The 23695-nt window shown below is 34.0% G+C and overlaps 2 pseudogenes; both read right to left on the bottom strand.

Moving 5' to 3' along the window:
- Positions 1–3327: 3327 nt before the first annotated feature.
- LOC145260719 (5S ribosomal RNA) lies at positions 3328–3444 on the bottom strand (annotated as a pseudogene).
- Positions 3445–12740: 9296 nt separating this feature from the next.
- LOC145260707 (5S ribosomal RNA) lies at positions 12741–12857 on the bottom strand (annotated as a pseudogene).
- Between the last annotated feature and the right edge of the window lie 10838 nt (positions 12858–23695).

Here is a 23695-nt window from a genome sequence, read left to right as displayed (position 1 = left end):
GGCGCGAACTAACACCCCATAATTTTATTATACCATATTTCTTCAAACTGAAACGTAATTATCAAAGTATACTTACGCAGATAGATATGAAAAGTCTTTATTAAAGTTTGTGCCTATTTCCATTCTATGGAGGCCATGCGCGAACGCAGACCCCACAATGTTATTATACCATCCCTATTTAAGTTAAAACATACTTATCAAAGTATTATTATGTACATCTATATCAAAAACACTTGTAAACGTCTTTTTTTTTTAATTTTTTATTTCCATACTTTGTGGACCAAGCCGACCCCACAACTTTAATGAACCACTATTCTGCCAGATCAAAAATCTCAACCGGATGTAAAAGCTCGATAAAACCAAATAGGAGATAGAGCTTCTAATAAGAGCAAATAGTTAATAAGAGAAAAAGAGTTGAAAACATATTTAAGCTAAAAAGGAATAGTCCTTACTCCGCGGAGTTTCGAAAAAAGGCTTTCCTTCTCATCAGAGGGTAGGAATTAGCAAAATGCGAGATCCGATTTTTCTTGGAAAAGTATTTGATTAAACTGCAAGTAAGTCAAAGATTTTACTTGATAACAAATAAACACTAAATAAAATAAGATAAAATGTGCGTAAAAAAGAAATGGATCAAATATACAGCTCGGCTGTCGATGCAAGATTACCTTTCTTTATAATATATTGGAATTCTTTCCCATGTCCTTGTACCTATTTGTGAATTATTCCACGGATTTCTGCCTTTTGGATTACTTTGGATCATCTTCCAATTACGCGGTTCCCTTGGATTTGATTAACTTTCTTGAATTCTGCATCTTTAGATTTTACCCTTCACCAGACTATCCATTCACGTGAAATACCTTTTTTATTCACCGTATTCCCCCTGCTTTACTTTTTGTTATCAAGTAAGGTCTCTGACTTACTTGTAGTTTCATTTAATACTTTTGCAAGCAAAATCCGATCCCGCATTTTGCTAAATCTTAGAAATAATCTAAATCTGAGAAGTAAAATATTTCTTCGAAACTCCGCGGATTAAGGACTATCCATTTATTTAGTGTTTCCTTTGTAAAATTAAATATGTTCTTAACTTTTTTCGAAGTGTTTTAACATGTTTTATTAACTACTTGTTTTTATATAATATATATATATATATATATATATATATATATATAAAGTGACCATGTCTGTTTTTTTCTTTATGCGGAATGTTCTCTACCATACTACTCTGTCAATTGTGTGTCTACCAACTTAAAGCTTAATACATAAAGGATTCGAGTGTGTGGAACAAACTACTTTTTGAAACGACATTTGTATGACAAAACGCGCTTTGTACGCCAGTGGTCAACCATCGTTTATCGCTGGGAAACGTGCATTGAGAATGATGTTTACTATGTAGAAAAACAAATTATGGAGTACGTTTTAATGACATCGCTCCCGTCCTGATAGCACTTCAACTTCTCGAGTTAAAATAGGAGATTTTACTATGGAACGACCATCAGGAATATATATATATATATGTGTGTGTGTGTGTGTGTGTGTGTGTGTGTGTGTGTGTGTGTGTGTCTGTGTGTGTGTGTGTGTGTGTGTGTCTGTGTGTGTGTGTGTAAGAGTAGGTAGTAGTTTGCTTGAAGCATTGTTGGTAAAGAAAAATATAGATATTTTAAGCCAAAGACAATGCGGGAAAAGACCGGAATTATGAAAGTAAAGAAAGAAAAACAAACAAATGTAGACGGGTGTGCTTGAGTAGAGGAGTGTCTAGCCTTTATTCGTCTATCTTTCCTCACCTCAATGTATAATTATTTATAACCAAGTTGCTGGTATATTCGGTGTATGTAATGTCCGTGGGTAGTATGGAACTTTGATTAATTTCGAGAGAAAGGGACCTCTCTTTTTAAAAACAACAAAGTGGATTCAAGATGGCGGAAAAGAACGCGACCGGACTGCAGAAACAGGGCAGGGTCAGTTGGGGGTAATTTTATTTTACTTATTTATTTTTTTTTATTATTTCTGTTGTAAGCTTTGGTTATATATATATATATATATATATATATATATATATATATATATATATATATATATATATATATATAGAGAGAGAGAGAGAGAGAGAGAGAGAGAGAGAGAGAGAGAGACAGACAGACAGACAGACAGACAGAAAGAGAAAGAGAGATATATAGATTATATATATATTTCTATAGGCGATATATATATATATATATATATATATATATATATTATTTTCCTTTATTTTATACAATATTGTATAATTTATTATTATTATTATTATTATTAGTGTTATTGTTATTATTGTTATTATTATTATTATGATTGTTATCGTTATTATTATTATTATGATTGTGATTGTTATTGTTGTTATTATATATATATATATATATATATATATATATATATATATATATATATATATATATATATATATATATATATATATGATTGTTGAGCTGGATTAAATCCGACGATATGAAATAAAATGGAGGTGGAAGGACCTGGATACTCAACGTTTCGCCCGATTTATTCGAGCTTCTTCAAGAGGGATGGTCAATATTATTTTCCTTTATTTTATACAATATTGTATAATTTATTATTATTATTATTATTATTATTATTACTGTTATTGTTATTATTATTATTATCGTTATTATTATTATTATGATTGTGATTGTTATTTTCGTTATTATTATTAATATATATATATTCCTATTTCTGGAGCATAATTACACACATCTCTCTATTTCTGCTTCTCTGTCTTTCTCCCTCCATCTTTTTATCTTCCTTTCTTCTTCTTTTCTCTCTCTCTCTCTCTCTCTCTCTCTCTCTCTATATATATATATATATATATATATATATATATATATATATATATATATATATATACAATTTTTATAACTACAAAGATATTCTATAAACATTTCCTTAGGACTAAAATGCACGGTGAGATGGGGTAACTCTTTCCGAAACCTTTACATTTTCTAATGTTTTATTTCTTTATCCTCTAATACACATGGCATGTGTATGTGTGTGTGTGTGTGCGTATTATGTACGCATATTTGTATGTATTTGTGCGAGTGTATGCGTATACGTACCTGAAAGTGTATATACACGTCAGTATATGTATATATATGTATATGTAAAGGCTTCCTTCAGTCTTGACAGACCATGGATACCCACTGCAAGGGTGCCTGCGCGTGAAATTTGTGTGGCAAGAGTTGCGCAATCTCCAACCACGCCTCTCCTGTTTCAACATTGTTGCATACCAGTGGCAAGTTGAGGTACAAGACGACTGGAAACAATGCCGAGATAAGCGGAGAGCACATACAGCACCTAGAATTCCCAAATGGTCACCCATCTGGTATTAGCCAGGCTCAACGTTGCTTAACTTCGGTGATCTGACGAGAACCGGTGTGTCAACGTGATTATGCCGTATATATATATATACATATATGTATATGTATGTGTATGTATATATATATATGTATGTATATGTGGATATATGTGTATGTGTACGCATATATGTGTGTATGTTTTCAAAACACATTTTCTTTAAGTGATAATTTTCTTCATATTACCGTATATGTGTATATATATATATATATGTGTGTGTGTGTGTGTGTGTGTGTGTGTGTGTGTGTATTTCTCGCATACCTATACTTCTTTTCCCGTCACTCTCTTCACCTCTTCCTCTCTCTCTCTCTCTCTCTCTCTCTCTCTCTACATTCGCTTATGTAAACTTGTGTATATATGTACAGCTGTCTCTACGTGTAAATGTATGCGCAAGCATTTATGTATGTACATGTATGTCTGTTAGTATATGTATATGTGTATATATGCATACATTTATGTATGCATATGTGCATATATATATATATATATATTTGTACATGTGAGTATTTGTTTGTATACGTATATATATGTGCATATTAATATACAAATTAATAAAAAGTAGCGTTTCGTTTTTGTCTTAAAACGGTTGAATTTAGAAACGACGTTTTCGTTCTTTTTCGAACAAGAAATAGCCGCTGAATTACAAAAGATATCATCCTTCACGACTGAGACAATTTTTATTTTTGTACCTTTTCTCCACGTTAAAAAACGACCCTGGTGTCTAACTCTGTCCCGTGGGGAGGCATAGTAAATAGGTACAAAGGAGCATCATAGCGTTTCTCCTCATAACGTCTTATATCCTTTGAATTCTTATTCTCTCTTAGAATAAATAATATCGTTAGAATTCAAAGGATTAGACAGTTAAAGACGCGTTTCTCATTTTTATTTACTGTTTAATTTTTAATTTTTCGTTTGTATGTGTATATATACTGTGTGCGTGTGTGTATGTGCGTACTTATATGTTTATATATTTAAGACTGACGTGGCACCTTCTCATTGGCTATACCTCCTTCTCCTCCTCCTTCTTCTCCTCCTCCTCCTCTACCTTCCTTCCTTTTCCATTCCCCTTTTCCCCGTGCATCCTCATACTTTCACTACACCGATGAAGACTGAAGGATCGGTCGAAAATTATGTACTTGTAAAAAAAGTTTTTTAATTTTTTTTCATAATATAATTTTGTATTCCTGCACGTCACCAATTGAAAACGAATAAAGAAAAGTTATAAGCTTTTATACTTTTCGTATTCTTTTTTATTCACATATATATATGTGTGTGTGTGTGTGTGTGTGTATGTGTGTGTGTGTGTGTGTGTGTGTGTGTGTGTGTGTGTGTGTGTGTTTTAAGACAAAGGAAAAGAAATCCATTAGATATTCTCCAATCTGTTATCTGAAATACAATGCCTAATTTCTGTAACGTAACCCCTTTTTTCTGTGGGAAGCTGTCATGCTTACCTACGCCTACCGACTTGGCTAATTCATATTGGCCAAAGATAAGCTAAATAAAACTTCGTTTTATTTTACCTGACGCTTTTTAGCTCACGATTGTTTTCCACTAAACCGGTGTTGACTTGAGAATAAACGTTATTCTCCACCCCAGCCAGACTTAAATCTGTTGCTTAGTTGTGCAAATATAGACGTGCATGGCACCACATATAAACTACGAAACAATAATTGAGTGTCAGGATCAAGCAACATGCGCCCATAAAGTTTTTTTTTTTTTTCCATCAAACTAGGCTTGATGCCCGGCGTTGCCCGGGTGTTTGGAGGTGTGTGTTGAGCAAAATAAAAAAAAAAAGAAAAGAAAAAGTGGTATGAGGCAGGCAGGCTCCAACCCGTACCGCGAAGGAGGAAAAGAACGTGAAAAAAAACATGACGTCTTTGCTGTTGCGTCCATCGCCAAACCGGAATTGGCGAAGGTTACAATTAAGGCTAAGTCAATCGAAAAGAAGGGATGACTTTCGAAAAACATCGGCGAAAAAAGCAACCCCTTCTTGTAGAAAAAAAAAGGCCCAGTTGAAAGTGAAGGAATTAATGTTTTTAACCAATTTTTCGATATTTGTCGTCCGAAACGCCGTGCGTCAAAACGATACCAAATCCGTGAAAATCCGTTACTTCTGTGGAAAGTTTTAGGCATACATACATACACACATACATACATACATGCATACATACATACATACATTTAAACAGACAGGCGAGATTTCTATTATAGAAGATTACGAGGTGCCTTCAATAAGTTTTCAGACTTTTTGTACAAGCATTCAAAATTGTCGTAGACTTTTGAAAATTCAGTATGTTATTTCTATACGTCTTATGAGATAACTGAGCAACTTTTTAAGATTTCATGTTCAAATGAACAGCTACAACAGGAATTGGAATACAATCTACTAAAGCCTGATTGTCAAAGCTGGTGTATTTCAAAAATGCAATCTGGGCCTAAGAACACATTTGAAGAACAATAGGCAGTAAAATTCTGTTTGAAGATGCAAACGATTTGCGTGAAGTTTCTTCTAAAGGTGCAGTCCATAACCCTATCCTTGTCACGGACTATTTGACCAAGATGGCACCTCGTAGACTCTGTTGCGTTAGAGGGGAAAAATGGAGAAGAAGAAGAAGAAGAAGAAGAAGAAGAAGAAGAAGAAGAAGAAAAAGAAGAAAAAAAAGCGTTAAGGGAGAAAAAAGGAGAAGAAGAAGAAGAAGAAGAAAGCGTTAAGGGAGAAAAAAGGAGAAGAAGAAGAAGAAGAAGAAGAAGAAGAAGAAGAAGAAGAAGAAGAAGTAAAAAAACGTTAAGGGAGAAAAAAGGAGAAGAAGAAGAAGAAGAAGAAGAAGAAGAAGAAGAAGAAAGCGTTAAGGGAGAAAAAAGGAGAAGAAGAAGAAGAAGAAGAAGAAGAAGAAGAAGAAGAAAAAGAAGAAAAAAAAGCGTTAAGGGAGAAAAAAGGAGAAGAAGAAGAAGAAGAAGAAGAAGAAGAAGAAGAAGAAAGCGTTAAGGGAGAAAAAAGGAGAAGAAGAAGAAGAAGAAGAAGAAGTAAAAAAAACGTTAAGGGGGAAAAAGGAGGAGAAATAGAAGAAGAAGAAGAAGAAGAAGAAGAAGAAGAAGAAGAAGAAGAAGAAGAAGAAGAAGAAAGCGTTAAGGGGGAAAAAGGAGAAGAAGAAGAAGAAGAAGAAAAAGAAGAAAGCGTTAAGGGAGAAAAATGGAGAAGAAGAAGAAGAAGAAGAAAAAGAAGAAAAAAAGCGTTAAGGGAGAAAAAAGGGGAAGAAGAAGAAGAAGAAGAAGTAGAAGAAGAAGAAGAAGAAGAAGAAGAAGAAAGCGTTAAGGGAGAAAAAAGGAGAAGAAGAAGAAGAAGAAGAAGAAGAAGAAGAAGAAGAAGAAGAAGAAGAAGTAAAAAAAACGTTAAGGGAGAAAAAAGGAGAAGAAGAAGAAGAAGAAGAAGAAGAAGAAGAAGAAGAAGGAGAAGAAGAAGAAGAAGAAGAAGAAGAAGAAGAAGAAGAAAGCGTTAAGGGAGAAAAAAGGAGAAGAAGAAGAAGAAGAAGAAGAAGAAGAAAAAAGCGTTAAGGGAGAAAAAAGGAGAAGAAGGAGAAGAAGAAGAAGAAGAAGAAGAAGAAGAAGAAGAAGAAGAAGAAGAAGAAGAAGAAAATGAATAAGGAGGCAAAGAGGAAGAGGAAAGAAAAGCTGGTGAGATCAAAATAGAAGACGAAAAAGAAAAAGGATGAAGAAGAAAAAGGAGCAAAAACAGCAAGGATAGAAACAAAAAACAATGAATAGGAAGACGAAGGGGAAAGCAAAAAAGCAAGTACACAAAATGGAGGAACTGAGATAAGAAGGAAACGAAGAGGAAAAGAACGATAGAAAACAAAAATAAAAAGAGAAATTAAAAAGGTGAGGAAGGCAACAAAGCAGAAAAAAGAGAGCCAAATAAAAAAAAGAAAGCCAAATAGAAAAAAGCCAAAAGAAAAAAAGCCAAAATAGAAAGAGCAAATAGAAAAAAGAGCCAAATAGAAAAGAGCCAAATAGAAAAAAAGAGCCAAACAGAAAAAAAAGCCAAATAGAAAAAGAGCCAAATTGGAAACAAGTCTAGAAAAAAAAGAGCCAAATAGAAAAAGAACAGCCAAGTAGAAAAGAGACAAATAGAAAAAAGAGCCAAACAGAAAAAAAGCCAAATAGAAAAAGAGCCAAATTGAAAAAAAAGCCTAGAAAAAAAGAGCCAAATAGAAAAAGAGCCAAATTGGAAACAAGTCTAGAAAAAAAAGAGCCAAATAGAAAAAAAAACAGCCAAGTAGAAAAGAGACAAATAGAAAAAAGAGCCAAACAGAAAAAAAGCCAAATAGAAAAAAAGCCAAATTGAAAAAAAAGCCTAGAAAAAAAAAGAGCCAAATAGAAAAAGAGCCAAATTGGAAACAAGTCTAGAAAAAAAAAGAGCCAAATAGAAAAAGAGCCAAATTGGAAACAAGTCTAGAAAAAAAAGAGCCAAATAGAAAAAGAGCCAAATTGGAAACAAGTCTAGAAAAAAAAGAGCCAAATAGAAAAAAAAAACAGCCAAGTAGAAAAGAGACAAATAGAAAAAAGAGCCAAACAGAAAAAAAGCCAAATAGAAAAAAAGCCAAATTGAAAAAAAAGCCTAGAAAAAAAAAGAGCCAAATAGAAAAAGAGCAAAATTGGAAACAAGTCTAGAACAAAAAAGAGCCAAATAGAAAAAGAGCCAAATTGGAAACAAGTCTAGAAAAAAAAAGAGCCAAATAGAAAAAAAAACAGCCAAGTAGAAAAGAGACAAATAGAAAAAAGAGCCAAACAGAAAAAAAGCCTAATAAAAAAAGAGCCAAATAGAAAAGAGCGAAATAGAAAAGAGCCAAATAGAAAAAAAGAGCCAAGTTGAAAAAAAAAGAAAGCCTAGAAAAACAGAGCCAAATAGAAAAAAGAGCCAAATAAAAAAAGCCAAGTAGAAAAAAGAGCCAAGTAGAAAAAAGAGCCAAATAGAAAAAAAGCCAAATAGAAAAAAAAAGGACAACAAAAAAGAAAAGAGTTAAAGAATGAAAAAGAAAACATATAATAGCGAGAGAGAGAGAGCAAAAAAAAGAGAGGGAAAGAAAAGGAGAGAGCAAAAACGAAGAAAATGAAGCAAAAATGAAGAAAAAAGATAAGAAAGAAGTTAGTAGGAAAAGAACAAAAAAAGAATGAAGAAATAAGTAAAATAAAAAAAAACGAGAAGAGCAAAGAAGCAAAGGAAAGAATCAGAAAAAAATGATAGGATGAAAAATAAACAAAAACGTTACGTAATCTCGACTAGTCTTTTTTTAAAATTTCATTCCTTCATTTTCAAAATAAACAAAAGGTTCATAAATAAATACAAAAAAATAAAACGACTGAATGAGAAATAAACAACTGGATGAAAATCTTTAATTAGGAAATTGGAGAAAGACAGAAAATAAACAAACACAACATAAAATGTGTTACAACGTGAAGCAAACAAGACAGGATGAACGTCAATTATACACCACTATTTTGCTCACCTCTGTCGCACGCACGCACGCACGCACACACACACACACACACATACATTTTCTCTCTTTCTCTCACACACACTCCCTTTGTATCATTCTATCTATCTATGTCTATATACATATATATATGCATACATATATATATGTATATTTATGCCTACACACACACACATATATATATATATATATATATATATATATATATATATATATATATATATATATATATACTAGCAAAAGTACCCATCGTAGACTGGGTTCAAAAATAGCCTACAGAAAATTGACTCTGATTCATGAAAGTATGATTAGTTATGAAAAGGAAGGATTGTAATGAAATAGCTTCGAATTTGGGGGGTATCAAAACCAAAGCAAAATGTGATGAAAGTAAAAATAAAATAGATAAACCCCATAATTTATTATACCATACCTGTTCACACTGAAACACTTATCACAATATTCTGTGGATCTATATTTAAAAAAACCTTGTTAAACTTTGTGACATGTTTCCATTCTATGAAGGTCAGGCGCGAACTAACACCCCATAATTTTATTATACCATATTTCTTCAAACTGAAACGTAATTATCAAAGTATACTTACGCAGATAGATATGAAAAGTCTTTATTAAAGTTTGTGCCTATTTCCATTCTATGGAGGCCATGCGCGAACGCAGACCCCACAATGTTATTATACCATCCCTATTTAAGTTAAAACATACTTATCAAAGTATTATTATGTACATCTATATCAAAAACACTTGTAAACGTCTTTTTTTTTTAATTTTTTATTTCCATACTTTGTGGACCAAGCCGACCCCACAACTTTAATGAACCACTATTCTGCCAGATCAAAAATCTCAACCGGATGTAAAAGCTCGATAAAACCAAATAGGAGATAGAGCTTCTAATAAGAGCAAATAGTTAATAAGAGAAAAAGAGTTGAAAACATATTTAAGCTAAAAAGGAATAGTCCTTACTCCGCGGAGTTTCGAAAAAAGGCTTTCCTTCTCATCAGAGGGTAGGAATTAGCAAAATGCGAGATCCGATTTTTCTTGGAAAAGTATTTGATTAAACTGCAAGTAAGTCAAAGATTTTACTTGATAACAAATAAACACTAAATAAAATAAGATAAAATGTGCGTAAAAAAGAAATGGATCAAATATACAGCTCGGCTGTCGATGCAAGATTACCTTTCTTTATAATATATTGGAATTCTTTCCCATGTCCTTGTACCTATTTGTGAATTATTCCACGGATTTCTGCCTTTTGGATTACTTTGGATCATCTTCCAATTACGCGGTTCCCTTGGATTTGATTAACTTTCTTGAATTCTGCATCTTTAGATTTTACCCTTCACCAGACTATCCATTCACGTGAAATACCTTTTTTATTCACCGTATTCCCCCTGCTTTACTTTTTGTTATCAAGTAAGGTCTCTGACTTACTTGTAGTTTCATTTAATACTTTTGCAAGCAAAATCCGATCCCGCATTTTGCTAAATCTTAGAAATAATCTAAATCTGAGAAGTAAAATATTTCTTCGAAACTCCGCGGATTAAGGACTATCCATTTATTTAGTGTTTCCTTTGTAAAATTAAATATGTTCTTAACTTTTTTCGAAGTGTTTTAACATGTTTTATTAACTACTTGTTTTTATATAATATATATATATATATATATATATATATATATATATAAAGTGACCATGTCTGTTTTTTTCTTTATGCGGAATGTTCTCTACCATACTACTCTGTCAATTGTGTGTCTACCAACTTAAAGCTTAATACATAAAGGATTCGAGTGTGTGGAACAAACTACTTTTTGAAACGACATTTGTATGACAAAACGCGCTTTGTACGCCAGTGGTCAACCATCGTTTATCGCTGGGAAACGTGCATTGAGAATGATGTTTACTATGTAGAAAAACAAATTATGGAGTACGTTTTAATGACATCGCTCCCGTCCTGATAGCACTTCAACTTCTCGAGTTAAAATAGGAGATTTTACTATGGAACGACCATCAGGAATATATATATATATATGTGTGTGTGTGTGTGTGTGTGTGTGTGTGTGTGTGTGTGTGTGTGTGTGTGTGTGTCTGTGTGTGTGTGTGTGTGTGTGTGTGTCTGTGTGTGTGTGTGTGTAAGAGTAGGTAGTAGTTTGCTTGAAGCATTGTTGGTAAAGAAAAATATAGATATTTTAAGCCAAAGACAATGCGGGAAAAGACCGGAATTATGAAAGTAAAGAAAGAAAAACAAACAAATGTAGACGGGTGTGCTTGAGTAGAGGAGTGTCTAGCCTTTATTCGTCTATCTTTCCTCACCTCAATGTATAATTATTTATAACCAAGTTGCTGGTATATTCGGTGTATGTAATGTCCGTGGGTAGTATGGAACTTTGATTAATTTCGAGAGAAAGGGACCTCTCTTTTTAAAAACAACAAAGTGGATTCAAGATGGCGGAAAAGAACGCGACCGGACTGCAGAAACAGGGCAGGGTCAGTTGGGGGTAATTTTATTTTACTTATTTATTTTTTTTTATTATTTCTGTTGTAAGCTTTGGTTATATATATATATATATATATATATATATATATATATATATATATATATATATATATATATATAGAGAGAGAGAGAGAGAGAGAGAGAGAGAGAGAGAGAGAGAGAGACAGACAGACAGACAGACAGAAAGAGAAAGAGAGATATATAGATTATATATATATTTCTATAGGCGATATATATATATATATATATATATATATATTATTTTCCTTTATTTTATACAATATTGTATAATTTATTATTATTATTATTATTATTAGTGTTATTGTTATTATTGTTATTATTATTATTATGATTGTTATCGTTATTATTATTATTATGATTGTGATTGTTATTGTTGTTATTATATATATATATATATATATATATATATATATATATATATATATATATATATATATATATATATATATATATATATGATTGTTGAGCTGGATTAAATCCGACGATATGAAATAAAATGGAGGTGGAAGGACCTGGATACTCAACGTTTCGCCCGATTTATTCGAGCTTCTTCAAGAGGGATGGTCAATATTATTTTCCTTTATTTTATACAATATTGTATAATTTATTATTATTATTATTATTATTATTATTACTGTTATTGTTATTATTATTATTATCGTTATTATTATTATTATGATTGTGATTGTTATTTTCGTTATTATTATTAATATATATATATTCCTATTTCTGGAGCATAATTACACACATCTCTCTATTTCTGCTTCTCTGTCTTTCTCCCTCCATCTTTTTATCTTCCTTTCTTCTTCTTTTCTCTCTCTCTCTCTCTCTCTCTCTCTCTATATATATATATATATATATATATATATATATATATATATATATACAATTTTTATAACTACAAAGATATTCTATAAACATTTCCTTAGGACTAAAATGCACGGTGAGATGGGGTAACTCTTTCCGAAACCTTTACATTTTCTAATGTTTTATTTCTTTATCCTCTAATACACATGGCATGTGTATGTGTGTGTGTGTGTGCGTATTATGTACGCATATTTGTATGTATTTGTGCGAGTGTATGCGTATACGTACCTGAAAGTGTATATACACGTCAGTATATGTATATATATGTATATGTAAAGGCTTCCTTCAGTCTTGACAGACCATGGATACCCACTGCAAGGGTGCCTGCGCGTGAAATTTGTGTGGCAAGAGTTGCGCAATCTCCAACCACGCCTCTCCTGTTTCAACATTGTTGCATACCAGTGGCAAGTTGAGGTACAAGACGACTGGAAACAATGCCGAGATAAGCGGAGAGCACATACAGCACCTAGAATTCCCAAATGGTCACCCATCTGGTATTAGCCAGGCTCAACGTTGCTTAACTTCGGTGATCTGACGAGAACCGGTGTGTCAACGTGATTATGCCGTATATATATATATACATATATGTATATGTATGTGTATGTATATATATATATGTATGTATATGTGGATATATGTGTATGTGTACGCATATATGTGTGTATGTTTTCAAAACACATTTTCTTTAAGTGATAATTTTCTTCATATTACCGTATATGTGTATATATATATATATATATGTGTGTGTGTGTGTGTGTGTGTGTGTGTGTGTGTATTTCTCGCATACCTATACTTCTTTTCCCGTCACTCTCTTCACCTCTTCCTCTCTCTCTCTCTCTCTCTCTCTCTCTCTACATTCGCTTATGTAAACTTGTGTATATATGTACAGCTGTCTCTACGTGTAAATGTATGCGCAAGCATTTATGTATGTACATGTATGTCTGTTAGTATATGTATATGTGTATATATGCATACATTTATGTATGCATATGTGCATATATATATATATATATATTTGTACATGTGAGTATTTGTTTGTATACGTATATATATGTGCATATTAATATACAAATTAATAAAAAGTAGCGTTTCGTTTTTGTCTTAAAACGGTTGAATTTAGAAACGACGTTTTCGTTCTTTTTCGAACAAGAAATAGCCGCTGAATTACAAAAGATATCATCCTTCACGACTGAGACAATTTTTATTTTTGTACCTTTTCTCCACGTTAAAAAACGACCCTGGTGTCTAACTCTGTCCCGTGGGGAGGCATAGTAAATAGGTACAAAGGAGCATCATAGCGTTTCTCCTCATAACGTCTTATATCCTTTGAATTCTTATTCTCTCTTAGAATAAATAATATCGTTAGAATTCAAAGGATTAGACAGTTAAAGACGCGTTTCTCATTTTTATTTACTGTTTAATTTTTAATTTTTCGTTTGTATGTGTATATATACTGTGTGCGTGTGTGTATGTGCGTACTTATATGTTTATATATTTAAGACTGACGTGGCACCTTCTCATTGGCTATACCTCCTTCTCCTCCTCCTTCTTCTCCTCCTCCTCCTCTACCTTCCTTCCTTTTCCATTCCCCTTTTCCCCGTGCATCCTCATACTTTCACTACACCGATGAAGACTGAAGGATCGGTCGAAAATTATGTACTTGTAAAAAAAGTTTTTTAATTTTTTTTCATAATATAATTTTGTATTCCTGCACGTCACCAATTGAAAACGAATAAAGAAAAGTTATAAGCTTTTATACTTTTCGTATTCTTTTTTATTCACATATATATATGTGTGTGTGTGTGTGTGTGTGTATGTGTGTGTGTGTGTGTGTGTGTGTGTGTGTGTGTGTGTGTGTGTGTGTGTGTTTTAAGACAAAGGAAAAGAAATCCATTAGATATTCTCCAATCTGTTATCTGAAATACAATGCCTAATTTCTGTAACGTAACCCCTTTTTTCTGTGGGAAGCTGTCATGCTTACCTACGCCTACCGACTTGGCTAATTCATATTGGCCAAAGATAAGCTAAATAAAACTTCGTTTTATTTTACCTGACGCTTTTTAGCTCACGATTGTTTTCCACTAAACCGGTGTTGACTTGAGAATAAACGTTATTCTCCACCCCAGCCAGACTTAAATCTGTTGCTTAGTTGTGCAAATATAGACGTGCATGGCACCACATATAAACTACGAAACAATAATTGAGTGTCAGGATCAAGCAACATGCGCCCATAAAGTTTTTTTTTTTTTTCCATCAAACTAGGCTTGATGCCCGGCGTTGCCCGGGTGTTTGGAGGTGTGTGTTGAGCAAAATAAAAAAAAAAAGAAAAGAAAAAGTGGTATGAGGCAGGCAGGCTCCAACCCGTACCGCGAAGGAGGAAAAGAACGTGAAAAAAAACATGACGTCTTTGCTGTTGCGTCCATCGCCAAACCGGAATTGGCGAAGGTTACAATTAAGGCTAAGTCAATCGAAAAGAAGGGATGACTTTCGAAAAACATCGGCGAAAAAAGCAACCCCTTCTTGTAGAAAAAAAAAGGCCCAGTTGAAAGTGAAGGAATTAATGTTTTTAACCAATTTTTCGATATTTGTCGTCCGAAACGCCGTGCGTCAAAACGATACCAAATCCGTGAAAATCCGTTACTTCTGTGGAAAGTTTTAGGCATACATACATACACACATACATACATACATGCATACATACATACATACATTTAAACAGACAGGCGAGATTTCTATTATAGAAGATTACGAGGTGCCTTCAATAAGTTTTCAGACTTTTTGTACAAGCATTCAAAATTGTCGTAGACTTTTGAAAATTCAGTATGTTATTTCTATACGTCTTATGAGATAACTGAGCAACTTTTTAAGATTTCATGTTCAAATGAACAGCTACAACAGGAATTGGAATACAATCTACTAAAGCCTGATTGTCAAAGCTGGTGTATTTCAAAAATGCAATCTGGGCCTAAGAACACATTTGAAGAACAATAGGCAGTAAAATTCTGTTTGAAGATGCAAACGATTTGCGTGAAGTTTCTTCTAAAGGTGCAGTCCATAACCCTATCCTTGTCACGGACTATTTGACCAAGATGGCACCTCGTAGACTCTGTTGCTGTCTTTAACATTGAGCTTCTAAACAAAATTGATTTCTATACACAAAGTGTGAAATATAAATAAAATTCGAAAAACATATTTTATCAAAACATGCATTTGTATGGGTGTGCTTGTGTGTGTTTGTGTGTGTGTGTGTGTGTTTGCGTATGTGTATGTGTATGTGTGTGTGCTTGTGTTTGTGCGTGTGTGTGAGGGTGTTTATGTTTGTGTGTGTTTCAGTGTGTTTGAGTGTGCGCGTGTGTGAACGTGCGTGTGTGAAAGTGCGTGTGTGTGTGCGTGTGTGTGTGTGCGTTCGTGTGCATGCGTGTGCGTGTGTGTGCGCGCGTGTGTGTTTTTTGCGTGTTCGCGCATGCGTGTGTGTGTATGTGTGTGTGCATGTGTGTGTGTGTTTGTGCGTGTGTGTATGTGCGTGTATGTGTGTGTATGTGTGTATGTGTTTATGTGTGTGTGCGTGCGTGCGTTCGTGTGTGTGTATGCGTGTACGTGTGTGTGTGCCCGCGCGTGTGTGATTTTGCGTGTACGCGCATGCGCGCGCGCGTGTGTGTGTGTGCAATAAAAATAACTCTCCTCGTTAGTTCCGAATTCCAGTAGGTTTTATTCTTCGGAAGAGTGCCAACATATTCTTTACTAAGTAGGAGAATTGGGAAATACAGAAAAAAATGTTTACTGTAAAAATATTAGAATAAATAAAGTTTAAATCAAATCAAATCCATACTCCTATAAGTTTTTTTTTATTTTTTATTTTTGTATTGATATTCATATCAAAAACCCTTTTTATTATGTATTTAACAAGAGAATACAACGTTGTTATATATGGGTCGTGAAATTGCATTCATCTGCAAAAGATCTAGCAAATTTTCATATTCTTTGAAACATTAATTTTAATTAATTCCCTATTAGTTTTATTCGGTTATCTTATGGGATGATCATCTTTAGTTAACTATTACGTGTAATTATATTCATGCAGATATTCTACATGATTTATACTTGCGTAATATTTGCATAAAAAGGTTATAGTAAACACAAAACTCTTTCTATATATGTTTATGTGTGCGTGTGTATATATATATATATATATATATATATATATATATATATATATATATATGTTTAAACAATTTTGCCTACCAAGCTCCTTTGTCAGTTTTTGATCTACAAACATGAAACTTAATATAAAACATATTCGAACCCATGCGACACTTTATATTTGGGTTTTAACCGGGGAAAGTCGGTGCAAAAGTGTTAAAATTTTTAAAATGGAATTTTCCAGGTGAAGGTCGAACAATGGCATTACGAATATGCACGCATAACGTAATAGCTATTGGTTCATGTTTTAATTTTTAGCCTTGCAGCAAACCTTTTTAAGCAAATTTGAAATATCATTTTCGTTTTTTTTTTTGTCATAATTAATGTCGCAAAACGCCAATTTGTTTATTTGTCGCGCTTAAGTTTTAACAAGTATTTTTATTTGTCGGTCACGCTAAAGATAAATTAAATTAAATGATATTTTTTTCTCTATCATGCTTACGTTTAAAATAGCAGTTTCGTTTATTTGTAAAATTGGGAGTTGATTTTTTGTTAGTCTGTCATACTCAATTTGTAAATACTGTTTTCATTTATCATTTAACTAGCGGGGGTGTCTGGCGTTGCCCGGGTATTTAAATGGTGTAATGACGAACCCGGGAAGGGGGAAATACAAAACAACAGTAGTGGGGGTGTTCGTTGCTCGCGTGTGTAGATGGTCTAGTAAGGAAACCGGTGGTTGTAAAAAACAAAACGGGGGAAATCAAAGCAACAGTAGGCAGGCAGGCTCTAACCCGTAACATGAAGGAGAAAAAATGGCAACGCAAAAACCGACCCCCGCCCTTGTAGAAAACTGTCCAGTTGAGGGTGAAGAAATTACTGTTTTTGGACAGTTTTTCGATATTTCTCGTCCGAGAGGTCGACCCTTCAGAATCCGTCGCGTCTATTAAAAGCTCATGACAGACATACAGAATGACAACAGAATTGGAAAGTGTGAATCATCTGGTATCAAGTTGCAAGCTTCTTCTAGGGGACGGCTACTATACAGCGAGACATGATGGAGTATGTAAGTACCTCCACTGAATCATCTGTAAAAAATTAAACATCCACTGTGGCAGCAAATCCTGGGAACATCAACCTGAAATACAGTTGGAAATGACTTATATACCATATATTACGACCATGTAATCCCTACAACCTTGAAAATGCTGCTGTCAAACCTGACATAGTTATATGGAATAAGTCAGAGAGAGTAGCAACCTTGGTTGAAGTGAGTGTACCTAATGATGAAGGTCTGAACAGAGCTGAAAGGGAGAAACAGACCAAATATCAAGGTCTCATGTATGATATGAAAAGAAACTGGAATCTTAAGGAGATATAAATCATACCAGTTATTATAGGTGCCACAGGGCTTATGAAGAAGAACCTGAAGTCCTACTTAACTAATATTCCTGGTGAACCAAGTGCAAAAGAGATCCAGACAATTGCACTTAAGGGAACAACGAGGATACTAAAAAGAGCTATCGGTTGGTTTCAATAAAATGCAGGGCAATGTTGGCAGCTGATTTTGCTGCCCCAACACACACACATATATACATACATACAAACACGGTACTAATTAGCTGTTGACCCCGAAAAAGGTTTCATTCACCCTTTGGAAGGTCTTATTTTTAATCCTTCAGGGAGACTAGCCACCTTTCTCACCAAACAAGTCTGGTGGGGGAACCAGTTTAGTCGCCGGTGACCCGACCATGAGGCAGGTAGTACTGGGTTACATTGTACCAGTAGCATATGACATGACCTGACATAAAAACAAACAAGCATACATACATAAATACATACATACATACATACATACATACATACATACATACAAGCCGATGATTGAGATTTATATTATAGATTAATTGGAATTCATTATGTAGATGAGTACCTATTTACAATGCCTCTCCACGGGACAGAGTTAGACACCAGGGTCGTTTTTTTAACGTGGAGAAAAGGTACAGAAATAAAAAAAAAAAATGCCTCGCTCGTGAAGGACTGCTCCTTCATCGAAAGAGAACAAGAAATGGAAGTGCAGCATCTAAAGTACAGATACTACACTTTGATCTTGACCAAAAGGCGGACTATTATCCTCATCTTTTTGTTGTTGTTTTACGACGTTTCGGTCAACTATTCCTCTGGCCTTCGTCAGGTGGTTAATCGCGACGGGATAGGAACTCCGAATCTCCTAACTGCAATTACTGCCTTCCAGAGTTGTTGTCGTCTCACCACACTTTGGCCAACTAAGCCTCTGACCGGCTTTGAGTAGGATTGAAACCGCTATTTTCAAACAATGCTCACCTGGAACTATAGAGATTCAACGTCTCTATTCACTGCGCCACGTAGTGAGACGGCTACAAATATGAAAGGCAGTAATTGCTGAGTATGCAGTTAGGGGGTTCGGGATTCATATCTTTGCCGGTTACCACCTGACGACGGCCACTTCGACCTCGCGTCTAATTTTTACGTTTAACGCGTTGGAATTATTCTACAAACTGACATTTGTATCAGATTGTTCGGTTTTTATGTGTGTGTGTATCTTTCTCCCCCCCCCCTTGTCTCTCTCTCTCTCTCTCTCTCTCTCTATATATATATATATATATATATATACATATATATATATATATATATAGATGTGTGTGTGTGCGCGTGTGTGTGTGTATGTGTGTGTACGGCACAATCACGTTGACACACCGGTTATCGTCACATCACCGAAGTTAAGCAACGTTTAGCCTGGCCAGTACCAGATGGATGAAACTTTGGGAAGGCTAGGCGCTGTATGTACCATCTGGGAATGTTGGGCGTGGGGCCAGCACCCTAACCCTGTAAAAAGAAAGTTGTAGATGGCCTATGCCCCTCCAGAGCTCAAGGGCTCAAGGGCTCTCTCTCTATATATATATACCACTATCAGCCGGTCACTGAGGTGTGACCGACAGACGTGTTATAGTAAATGTCTTAAAGCGGTCTCATGAAGATATGAAGATGGGCCAGTCATTAGGATCTGTGCAGCAAGAAGAAAATCATACCTGGGATGTTGGATCTGGGTGTGGCTCCTTTCTTTTCTCAAGATGATCTCTTCACCCTGGTGGCATTCTGGTTGGAATCTTCATCTCTTTGTCCTCAGTGCCGCCTTTTGACTTAAGACATTTATGAAGGCATTCATGGCAGACACAAGAAAAATGACATGCGACACAATTGTAATATACATAAGATATAACTAACTATTTTATTTTACATTAGAGATACAATATATATTACAAAAAAAAAAAACAATTTAAAAGTGGACAATAGGCTTTTCAAAGCTAACTAACCTACCCTAACTAGTGTTGAGGGAGGGGGTGGCCCCCTCATTTACGGAGGGACGGAATATGCGTCCTCACATCATGATGGTCGTGCAGGAAAGAGACAGAAAGATAGCAAGGGAATTATGGGAAGGGATTTCTTTGTATCTCTCCGCTCATGGCCAAATTACCACTGGTCCATGCTGCAGAGTGTGTTAGAAACAGTGGCACAAAGAAATAGTGCCATATATATATATATATATATATATATATATATATATATATATATATATATATATATATATATTAGCGGCGGTGGCATCCGGGTTTGCTCGGCCGTAAAATACGCTTAAATATGATATTTTAATTTGTCCAGATTTCGTATATATTATTATAGAGTCTGATTGCAAAAATAAATAAAAAAATATTCGGTTGCTATCAGTAAGAATCGAAATCGAAGCACTCAAAGCTGGTGACGTTACCACTGTACCAACATGAAACGCATATGGATTGGTTAAAAATTAAAAATTGAATGGACAAAATATATTTGTTTTCAATTTTTACCCCTTTTTTGACCCATTAAAAGGTCAGTCTGTAAAAATGCCATCATTTGAGGCGCTGCAACTTTTAGTTTCGGGAGTAATAGCGTTTGAAAATATGGAGACAGACAGACATGCATACAGACTTTTATATATTAGATGATAGAAAAGATAATTAACCAAATTTTTACAAAACCAAAATACAATTTTTTTAGCCCAAATTATTTTTGAAAAGGCCAAATTTGGCTTCATAAAGGCAACATTTGGCTTTAAAAGAGGCCAAATTTGGCTTTAAAAATGCCGAATTTGGCTTCAAAAAGCCCAATCTAGCAACCTGGATTTAGTCCTAAGACAAAGATACATTTAAGTCTACTTTTTGTTTCTCTGTCTATTTTGAATTGTTCTTGTTAACTATTCTACACAAGTAGAAAGCAGCGCGATACTTATAACATCTTTGCTCACCAGGTAATAAACTTTGTGCCGCTCTACTTCACAACCGACTTGCACCTACGTCGCTTGCTTCCTTGAACCGGCGAAGCGGAAGCTGATCCGGACCGGGTGCGTTCCAAAGATGTTCACTTTCGTTAAGGCTTTTTGGCATCGCTGGCGATTTTTTTTTCTTTTTTTTTTTTCTGGCGTCGCCGTTGTGGGCGGCGTCGGCGTCGACGTCTCGACTAATAATTAGTGCGCCTTTCTCCCAACTCCACCTGGAACTGAGCAACTGGTCCTACGTCGCTATTCTTGCTTTAAAGCAAATGTGAGCGGGAGATAGCGAGTCATATATATATATATATATATATATATATATATATATATATATATATATATATATATATGAAGAGAAAGATAGAGAAAAAGAGAGAGAGATGAACAGCAATAAAGAGGAGAGGAAATGGCGCCAATATTACCCCATTCTAAAATTCCCATCGCTTCTCATCAACTCCCAGAGGCACTAAGCCCCCTCCAACTCCTAAACTGAAATCTTTAGAGAGTAAATTGAAATACGTCTTATACCTTTCTGAACAGGTCTAGACAAATCCGGCGTGTTTTATCGTGCGGATTTACCTGCCGTTTTAAAATCTTGTTTACGTCCCCATTTATTAAACTGATTATATATTTATATATTAGATAGTAAATTAATTTATTTATATATTATATATTACATTACTTTATTTATATATTAGATAGTACATTACTTTATTTATATATTAGATATTACATTACTTTATTTATATATTAGATAGTACATTAATTTATTTATCTTCTTCTTTCTATTCTTCTTCTATCTTCTATCTATCTATCTTCTATATAAATAAAATGAACTCATTTTTTCCCGTCTGATTTTGACATTAATAGGATTAAAAATCAAGATATTTCATGCAAATATAATATGCACAAACGGCAGAACAATATCTGAGGTGTGTTATAGGCTTATTATTTCTCAAATTCCTCGATAATCTTAGATTTCTATACTTTTTCTGCTGAGAAGTCACGGCCAAAATCGGTTAAGATCAATTGAAGTGGTAAACTATTTTCTCTCTAATAAATTCCTCCTCCCCCTGCCACCACTTAACACCGTTTGGGGATCGTTCACAAGGAACAGTTGAGAAGAGAACACCGGTTTGGCTTCGTAGTTCTTTCATGTAAAGTTATTTAAAATCACTAAACTAAGCTGCAGTGCTCTGTGGCGTAGTGGTTAGCGTGCTGGACAATTCACATTATATTTTCACGTTCGCGCCGACCTACCGTAGTCGTTTTTTTTTTTATTTTTCCTAAAAAACTGGAATGGACTTTTCTTGGTGGCCGAACTGTTAACGTTGCAGATGTTTTTTTTTTGTTTTTTTTTTCACACTTTATTTTCCTACTTTTACTCATGACTCCGGGTTTGATCCTTCCTACTTACCTACCATAACATTTTTTAAAACTCCCCCCCCCCGCCGTCCCGGAAACAAACACTCAGGCAACGCCGGGTACCCCCGCTAGTATATTATATATTACATTACTTTATTTATATATTAGACATTACATTGCTTTATTTATATATCATATATTACATTACTTTATTTATATATTAGATATTACATTACTTTATATATATATATTATATAGTAAATTACTTTATTTATATATTAGATATTACATTACTTTATTTATATATTAGATATTACATTACTTTACTTTTATATAAGATATTACATTACTTTATTTATATATTAGATATTACATTACTTTATTCATATATTAGATAGAACAAGACTATAATCATCTTTCTCTTTCCTTCCAGCGTGCACTTTGTATGTTTTTTTTTGTTTTTTTACATAGGCATCACCACATTATCAAGGCCAAGAGGCCACTCAAGTATAAGGGTTAAAGAGTGTACAGTAGAAATTGGACAATATAGTAATCATTAGTAATGAAAATTTGGTAAATTTGATAAATTATATCATCAAGAACTTATTTACGTTAGACTTGAACACAGCCATATTATAGTCAGCCGGAAAGCAGGAAAACAGAAGACAATTCCACAGGCGTGCAGTTCTAAGAAAGAAGCTTTGTTCATGGAATCTACGTTTAGGTTTAGGCACAGATAAAGATTGGGGGGAATTATTGATAGTGTTTACAGCTAGAAGAGTGTTTCTTGTGAAAGTTTGGCGAGGGGGGACCATAGATTGAAGCTCAGTCGAACACTGTTTGTGCGTATTTATTAACAGATAAAAATGTGTATGTGCGTATTTATTAACAGATAAAAATAATAAGACAAGAGAATAAAAAGTTAGGGATATTCAATTATAAAGAAAACAGCAATAATATTTAACCAATCAATGAAGCGAATACGCCGCAATTTTCTTTTTTAAGTAAACATTTATTTGTATCAAATTTCTTGATACTTATGAAAAATAAGTGCAGTGCTATTTTCGGAATATTCTTGCAGTTTATATAAAAAAAGCTATTAGGTTACAAACCCCTGCGCCAATGAAATTAAGATTCTTTTTTTCTTTGCTCTTACTGCTTTGCTGTATAGTATACTTTATATTTTTTTTTTTTTGAACAAGGATAGTGTCTGTTTTTTTCTAAAGATGGTATAATGATATCGTGAGGTTTCTGTTTACGCCGGGCGTCTACACAAAGTAAATTTGTTAGACTCCTATAAGAATATTGTAACCGTAATAACCAGATTTATTCTGACACTATATTAACCAGATTACTTAGATAAGTAATTGCACAGTTTTAACAAAAGGGATACAATAATATCGCATGATCGCCATTTACATTGAACATTCACAGAATGCCCAGCATCAATATATTACATATTAAAGATGTCCTTAAACTATATTCGATGGTGAGGCCCCAGCTTGCGAGCTTTGGCGAGTGTGGAGCCACCCTTTAATTACCATTGCTCCCAGGTACAC

This window comes from Euprymna scolopes, chromosome 36 (assembly GCF_053919585.1).
Source record: "Euprymna scolopes isolate OS-2025 chromosome 36, ASM5391958v1, whole genome shotgun sequence".
In the NCBI taxonomy this organism is placed as follows: domain Eukaryota; kingdom Metazoa; phylum Mollusca; class Cephalopoda; order Sepiida; family Sepiolidae; genus Euprymna; species Euprymna scolopes.
This window is presented reverse-complemented; position numbering and strand designations above follow the sequence as displayed.